The sequence below is a fragment of the Gossypium arboreum genome, chromosome 4, assembly GCF_025698485.1.
Source record: "Gossypium arboreum isolate Shixiya-1 chromosome 4, ASM2569848v2, whole genome shotgun sequence".
NCBI classification, from domain to species: domain Eukaryota; kingdom Viridiplantae; phylum Streptophyta; class Magnoliopsida; order Malvales; family Malvaceae; genus Gossypium; species Gossypium arboreum.
Window position 1 is genome coordinate 96,386,435 of NC_069073.1, and position 8,473 is coordinate 96,394,907.

General features: G+C 36.2%; 1 non-coding gene across 1 annotated transcript; it reads left to right on the forward strand.

Annotated features, from left to right (window-relative positions):
* Positions 1-318: 318 nt before the first annotated feature.
* LOC128292343 (small nucleolar RNA R71) lies at positions 319-425 on the forward strand. Its single transcript, XR_008282327.1, has one exon. It is a non-coding gene; the product is annotated as a small nucleolar RNA R71 (small nucleolar RNA).
* Positions 426-8,473: the final 8,048 nt, after the last annotated feature.

An 8,473-nucleotide genomic window follows, 5' to 3' on the forward strand; every position in this document is an offset into this window, starting at 1 on the left:
CATTCCTCCTTCACCTATGTTACACTGCATCACCAGATATACCTGTGTAGAGACACATAAACTATCAATATTTTTATTTAAAAGCTCTACCTGGTTTGATAACAAAGTGACCGTGTCGAGGTTGAAAAAACCAATTGCTTTATTAGGCTTTGTTCTCATGACTTGCCACTGATAGTTATTCAGTGACATTTCTTCAATAAATTCATAAGCCTCCTCAAATGTTTTGTTATTTAGGGTTCCACCAGTGGCTGCATCGATTAACTGTCTAGTTGAGGGGTTCAAACTGTTGTAAAAAGTTTAAACCTGTAGCATAAGGGTAACCCATGATGAGGGCACCTTCTTAATAAGTCCCTGTACCTCTCCCATGCATCGTAAAGAGTTTCTAGATTTATCTGCACAAAAGAAGAGATATCATTCCTCAACTTTGCGATTTTAGCTGGCGGAAAATACTTTAGTAAAAAATTTTCAGTTATTTGTTCCCAAGTAGTGATGGAACCTCGTGGTAATGAGTTCAACCACTGTTTAGCTTTGTTCCTTAATGAAAAGGGAAATAACCAAAGATGAATGGTATCATCAGAAATGCCATTTATTTTGAAAGTATCACAGAACTCTAAGAAGTTGGCCAAATGAGTATTTGGGTCTTCATTCTGCAAACCATCAAACTGAACAAACTGTTGGATCATTTGTATAGTGTTAGGTTTTAGTTGAAAATTATTTACAGCAATTGCAGGTCTAACAATACTCAATTCAGCCCTCGCTAAATTAGGCTTAGCATAGTCGTACATAGTATAAGGAGCAGAATTCTGATTCACTGGATTTGCGGCAACCATAGAAGGCAGCAGATTATTTTGATTTTCAGCCATCTCCTTGGTAGTATTTCTATCGTCCTCGTGCTTTTCCTCTATATACTGTAAACTTTGCCTTATTTCTCTACAATTTCTGTGAGTTGTGCTTTCAATTTTGCTGTAAAAAAGTAGAGGTCCTGACGGCTTTCTTCTAGTCATAAACTATAAGAACCTACTAGATGCAAATAAAAGAAAATTAGTAAATTAAAATAAAAACAAAAATAAATTGCAATAAAATTAAAAAAAATGGCTAAAGTAAAAAAAATCAAGCGTTCCTAATATCTTAGTCCCCGGTAACGGTGCCAAAAACTTGATCGTTTTATGGAACACTAAACTAGACTACGATCATGACACTAAATTAGACTATGATCACGGCTAAGGCAAGCGCACCTATCGAATGGTAATATAGTTATGGGGAGTCCAGAATATCGTATCCACAAGGACTAAAAGTACTAGTATTAACTTTCTTTCTATTATTTAACCTAAAATATAAGGGATTTGTTTTATTCTAATATTAACTAACTAATTAACTACGGAATGCGACAGAGAGTGAAGAAAATAATCGAATAAACCAATAATAAAGACAATACCCAAGGAAAAATCCACTTAGACTTCACTTATTATTCTGAATCTGAACTAAATGATTTATTCACTTGTCTTGATCCGTAAAAATCCCTAAATTATGTTAATATCTCTTTCAAGACTAAAAAGAACTGACTCTAGGTTGATTAATTAAAATTTCTTTCTAATTAAAACCACTATTATCGCATTAACTTGATCTATGGATTCCCTTATTAGATTTGACTCTAATCCGACAAATTTATTTCGCCCTATTTCTAGGGTTGCATGCAACTCCGCTTAATTATGTGACATCTAATCTTAATCTGGGACTTTTGCTCCACTGAATAAGCACATCAACTTGAATCAATATCCTGAAAATATTAAAACAAGAATTAAGAAAACATAATTAAGAACAAGAACAAGTATTTATCATTAAATTCAGAATATTAAATAACAAGGTCTGTCTTAGGTTTCATCCTCACTAGGTATTTAGGGAGTTTATTTCATAATGTAGTAGGAAAACATCTCAAAAATAGGAAAATAACAAAACATAAAGAAACCCAAAAACTCTGAGTGAGAAATTGGAGGGAGATCTTCAGTCTTGAAGGAGATCCCGCTTCCAAGCTGAATTTGTTAGCGTTCTTCGAGTAATTCCTGTGTTCTATTCTGCGTGTCCCCTTAGGTCTTCTTCTAGTATGTATTTATAGACTTTAGAATGCCCAGAAACCCTAAAAATTAGCTTTTTCCACGTAATTGGGAAACCTAAGCGATATTGACATGGGTTGCCACATAGGCATGTGGCCAGCCCGTGTAGATCACACGTGCGTGTGCTCAGCCCCTGTGGAATTTGTCTTGGTCTGTGGATCTTTCAATTAGCTCGTTTTGTCAATTTTTAGCCCGTTTTATGCTTCTTTTGTTCCCTTATGCTGTCCCGAGTATAAAACATGAAATTAAGGGATTAGGAGCATCTAATTCACTAAAGTATATGATAAATCATCCAAAAATATGCTAAGTACAGAATTAAAATGTGTTCCTTTTATGGTTCATTATTCACATTAATAAGTAACATTTATATCTTTAATCCAAACATCTAACTTACCATAATTTCGTAACTTAGTATGAGTACATACCTGAGCCTTTTAACTTGATTTTTCATCCGGTCTTAACTTATTATTGCTCGTTGAACCATTTGGAATTGAATAGGATAGTCAGATAATCACACATATCGTACAATGCCAACGTCTTAGACGTGGTCTTACATGCAATCACATATCGATGCCACTGTCCCAGCAGGGTTTTACACGGATCTAATACGATGCCAATGTCCCAGACATGGTCTTACACGTAATCACATATCGATGCCAACGTCCCAGATGTGGTCTTCCACGAGAACACATATTGAAAATCCTATGTCATGACATATGTATCCTAGCTATTCCTAAGGTTCGTACGGGGCTTTTGGATGTTGTAACTTGATTGAATCGAACTCGTACACATAGCTTTTAAGCTTATACATATTTGGCTTCCACATATATAATATTACATTTATTCATTTCAGCATATATAGTTCGTATTTAATCAAATAAATAATATCTAGTTGCTTATAAACTTACCTCGGACAACGATAATCAGAACGGAACAACTAATCGACAACTTTGGTTTTCCCCCAATCCAAATCCGATTTCTTTGGTTCTTGATCTAACATATTCAAATTAAACTCATTCAAACATAATTTCATTCAATTTAGTCCAAAAACACATAAATGGGCAAATTACCATTTTACCCTTAACATTTTACACTTTTTACAATTTAGTCCAAATTGTACAAAACACAAAACATGCAAAATTTGCACACGCCATGCTTAGGCCGAATCTTCATTATGCTCATACAAGTCCATAAATTACATTTATTTCACATTTTAGTCCCTTAATTTATTATTTTTTCAATTTAGCCCTAATTACTCAAAATCATCAAAAATTCCAATACAAAACATATTCATCCAAAAAATATCTTTCATAATTCATCAACTAACATCAAAAATCTCAATTATTCATCAATGGTATAACTCAAAATATTCATCAAAATCAAAAATTCAAACATGGGCTTTGTACATTAAACTGCAATGATCTCAAAAAACGTAAAAATTATCAAAAACTGAGCTAGTTACTTACCTTAATTAAGCTTAACAATGGCTGAATATGGATTTATTTTATTTTTATTTTGCTTTAGCTAATTTCGGCTATCAAAATATAAACATGCATGGCTTTTAATTATTTTATGTTTTATATTATATAACATTATTAATCATTTTACATATATAACCTTTATTAATTAATATAAAACCATTATAAAATAATGTCACAACCATCCATATCATATTATCATGGTCAAATTGAATTCTAAATACTTGAAACTATAAAGACACATTCAATTCGGCCCTTACACATTAAACCATCAAATTTTTAATTTACGCGATTAAGCCCTTTTATTAAATCGAGCGCTCAAACGATAAAAAAATTGAAATGAAATTTTCACACACATAAATTCACACATAATAAACATAGAAAATAATTTTTAAATATTTTTCTGACTTAGATTCGTGATCTCGAAACCACCGTTCTGAATAGGGTCTAAATTGGGCTGTTACAGTATTGTTAGTCTAGTTAGTCACATCTATGTCTTTATCTTATGGGACCCATACTCTCTGATACCCAAGATAAGGTATCTCCCCAATTGAACTTGATAAATAACATATTAGTCTTTCAGTCGATTTGCTTATTTCTTGTAACAGCTCGATTGTGGGGACTAGTCGGAATAGTAGTCTCGGAACCACAAATCCAGATTCGACTAATATATTTTATCATTATTTTGGAATCATTGCATGTTTATATTAGTGTACGAAAAAATTTGGTGAGTTAATTTTGACGTTTGTGAGCCCAATTGCAAAAAAATAATACTAAATCGCATAAAGTGCAAAAGTCCTAATTTGATAGCTAAAGGTGTTATTTTATTAGAGAATAAAAATTGAGGGATTTTAAAGGAAAATTAGACCCTTAAAAGAAAGCATAGCTGGCCATAGAGTCAAAGAGGAGACAAAATTTTCAAATTTGGTGAGTTAGGTGGCTTATTTTTTACTAAAATAGAAATAAATAAAGGAAGGATGATATCATCCCGTTTTCATCTTCTTTCTCTACCAAAATCAGCCATTAAAGGGGGTTTGAAAGTTTAAAATTTTCAGCAACTTGGAGCTCTCACAATTAAGTGATTTCCATGTCCTTTATTGATGATTTTTGTACTTTTGAGACCCTTGAAGCATGAGCTTTCAAATGAGGGGTCTATTTTTCAAAATGGTTGAAAGTCTAGGGCTTTTCCATGAGAGTATTTAGGGTGTTTTTTGAAATTTTATGGAAGAAAATAAGTCTTGGGTGTCTTATAAACAAATTTTGTGAAAGGTGTTAGCATGAAAACACCTAATAGGACTAATGGGCATAAGTTGTAAAATAAATGAAAAATTTATGAAATAGTGGGAATTTGGAGTTTCTATAAGAGTCAAAGAGGTTCGGCTAGTCTTGAGAAATAAATAAATTCGATAAAAAAAATAATATTCAGGCCGAGGGATAAAATGGTCATTTTGCAAAAGTCTAGGGGCAAAATGGTCTTCTAGCCCAATTGTGAATTGTTGAGTGCTTAGGTTGATAAAGTGACTTAATAAGTGCATTTTTTTATTATAGATCAAGAAATACCGAGTCCGAACCTAGACCAGGGGAAAGCCAAGCAAACCGACTAAATCGGCTAGTCGCCACATTTTGTAATCTGACGTAAGTTGTATGTAAATAATACAACTACATTGTTAATTATATGTGCTTGAATTATTACAGTAAAAATTGCTTGATTGTGAAGTTGTGAATGTATAATGATAAATGAGATAGTAAAATTTTCGTTGGAACCTTAGGAAGTAAATCAGATATTCATGCCATGACATTTGGGTCATTCGTGTGTGAGCTAGTGTATGACATGTCTGGGACATGCATCGGCCACATTACGAGAGCCAGTGTAAGACCATGTCTAGGACATGGCATCGACATTGAGACGAGGGTTAGTGTAAGACATGTCTGGGACATGCATAGGCCTCGAGACGTAAACTAGTGTAAGACATGTCTGGGACATGCATCGGCTACGAGATGATAGTTAGTGTAAGACCATGTCTGGCACATGGCATTGACTTGAGATATGAGCTAGTGTAAGATCGTGTCTAGGACATGACATAGGCACCTTACCCTATGCTTGAGGCTTATGTAATATTCGGTAGTATTCCGAATGGATCAATGGTGAAAGTTATGTTCTTAAGCTAATAAGAAAATTATAATCGCGTTGTGAGTGGTACAGGTACCTAATTGGTACGTATGAGATATGAGCTCAATATATAATATGTGACTTGTATGGATGGTAATGAGTAAGTTATGCTTATGCCTACCGTATGGATGGTAATGAGTAAGTTATGCTTATGCCTACCTTGGTGTTATGAGCATGTTGATTATTGATAAATTGTTGTTGTATACTTACTTATATGCCACTTACTAAGTTGTTATGCTTACTCCCTTCCCTTTTCATTTCCTTACAATGTCGCCTAACTAGCTCAAGGATCAATGAAAGTCAATGATATTGATCACACTATCAGCCGAAGCATTCAGTATAATTGGATTTATATTTTTGAATATGGCATGTATAGGACTTAGACTTTATTATTTTGTGTCATTGAGGTTTGGCCATATGTATTGCTTGGGCTGAAAACCCTTCAATTTGTATTAAGCCTTGAATGATATTTAACATTCATTTTGAATTTATAAAAGATGCATTATCATGGTTGAATGAATGTCTATTGTGGCTGATTTGATTATAGGAATTATGATTATTTTGGTATTTGTTGGTATTTGTATAGAACTACATAAGTAAAGGTGGTAATGGGGCTTGGTAAATAGCCTTATATTATCCATACGGGTAGGCACACGGGCGTGCGTCTAGGCCATGTGTGACACACGGTCTACCCCATGGGCGTGTGGTCCGACCGTGTGTCCCCTACACCTAAAAATTTTGAAGTTTGTATGCATGATAATAAACACATGGGCAGAGACACGGCCATGTGTCTTAGCCGTGTGAAGGGCACAACCTAGCAGACAGGTGTGTGCTTTGGCCATGTGACATTTTGGGGTTACTAACGTCAAAAATAGAATGTCCATGTTTTTGTACACGGGCTAGTACACAGGCGTGTCGTGGCCGTGTGAAGGACACGGGCCAGGTACATGGGTGTGTGCTAGGCTGTTTAAAAACCCCTGTCGGTGTGCATTTAAAATAAATTCCACACGAGTGGAGGACCTAGGCGTGTCCCTATATCGCTTAGGCCGTGTGAGCCACACGAGCCATCAACACGACCATGTTGAATTGGTCACACGAGCGTGTACCCCCTTTCACACGGGCGTGTGCCCTTATGTCAAGTGACATTTTTCTATAGTTGGGAAAAGTACCTGAGTTGGTTCTAAGTGATTTGCAATGTGTGTTTTGGGCCTTGAAGGCCAATATTAAGGATATGTTGATAAGTTTGAGAAAATTTTAAATTTTTCCAAGTCTTGGAGACTTAGAAATGGTTGTAAGCACGAGTTTAAGTGAGGTAACGCCTCGTATTTCATCACGGTATAGGATATGGGTATGGGGTGTTACATTTAGTGGTATCAGAGCTATAGTTTAGTTGGTTCTAGGACTAACCTAGCTAGTGTACGAGTCTAGCTATACATGCCATAATTATATATTGATAGTGTGACGACTTTTGACTTTTATAAATTGCATTTTCATATAGTAAATGGATCCTGATAGAGCTACGGCGGATGACGTAGAGAGTAACGTACCGGCTCCCACTGAAGGGACCGCGCCAGTTGAGAGTGAGCCCATGACTATGGGACAAGGCGGAGGGGCTAGAGAAGCCTATCTTCGAATAATGGATGCTTGGTATACGGAGTTCATCCGTACGAACCTGAACACTCCACCTCCCCCACCTCCTCCGATCCCTCAGTCTGCCCCGGTAGCTCCGCAAGGCATAGACATGTTTAGGAGGGAGAAACCTCCAGTGGATAAGATTCAAAAACAAGAGGATGAGGAATTTTGGGCTAGTATAGATGATGACGCAGAAAGAGCATAGTTTTAGTTGAAAAATACCATTAGGGTATTCGATGAACTATTGTGCACAACTGAAGAGTGTGTGAAATGTATAGTGTCACTTCTACGGGATTCGACGTATTAGTGGTGGAATACTCTCGTGTCCATTATACTGAGAGAGAGAATCACTTGGGAATTCTTCCAGGAAGAATTTCGGAAGAAGTATATTAGCCAGAGGTTCGTAGACCAGAAATGGAAGGAATTCCTAGAGTTGAAGCAAGGTAGTAGGATAGTGACAGAGTACGAACGAGAGTTTGTGAAACTCAGAAAGTATGCGCAGGAGTGCGTGTCCTCAGAAGCCGCTATGTGCAAAAGGTTTGAGGATTGTCTAAATGAAGATATCTGAGTGTTTGTTGGTATTTTAGAGATAAGAGAGTTTGTAGTGCTCGTTGAGAGAGCATGCAAAGCAGAGGAGCTAGTAAAAGAAAGGAGGAAATCAGCTATTGAGTCGCGGGATTCAAAGAAGAGACATATGGGGAAATCACATTTGTCCTCGTCTAAAAGATCAAGTGAGTTTACTACCTGATCGAATGGTTCGGTGAGGTTTTCTAATAGAAACAAGAACCGACAGAACACAACTTCTAGAGCTCAAATTGCTTCTATCGTGAGTGTCGGTAGTGCTCGGCCAAATAAGCCAGAATGTTCGTAATGTGGTAGATGCCATTTTGGTGAGTGCTAAAGAAAGAGGGTGTTTTAAATGTAGGTCATTAGACCATTTCATCCGAGACTATCCTGATTTAGAAGAGATGCACCAAGAGATGCTGCAGTGAGGTCCAAGGGCAGAGCGTCTGCAAGGACTTACGCTATTCGTGCCCGTGAAGAGGCAGAGTCTCCCAATGTGATTACAGGTACCTTTTCTA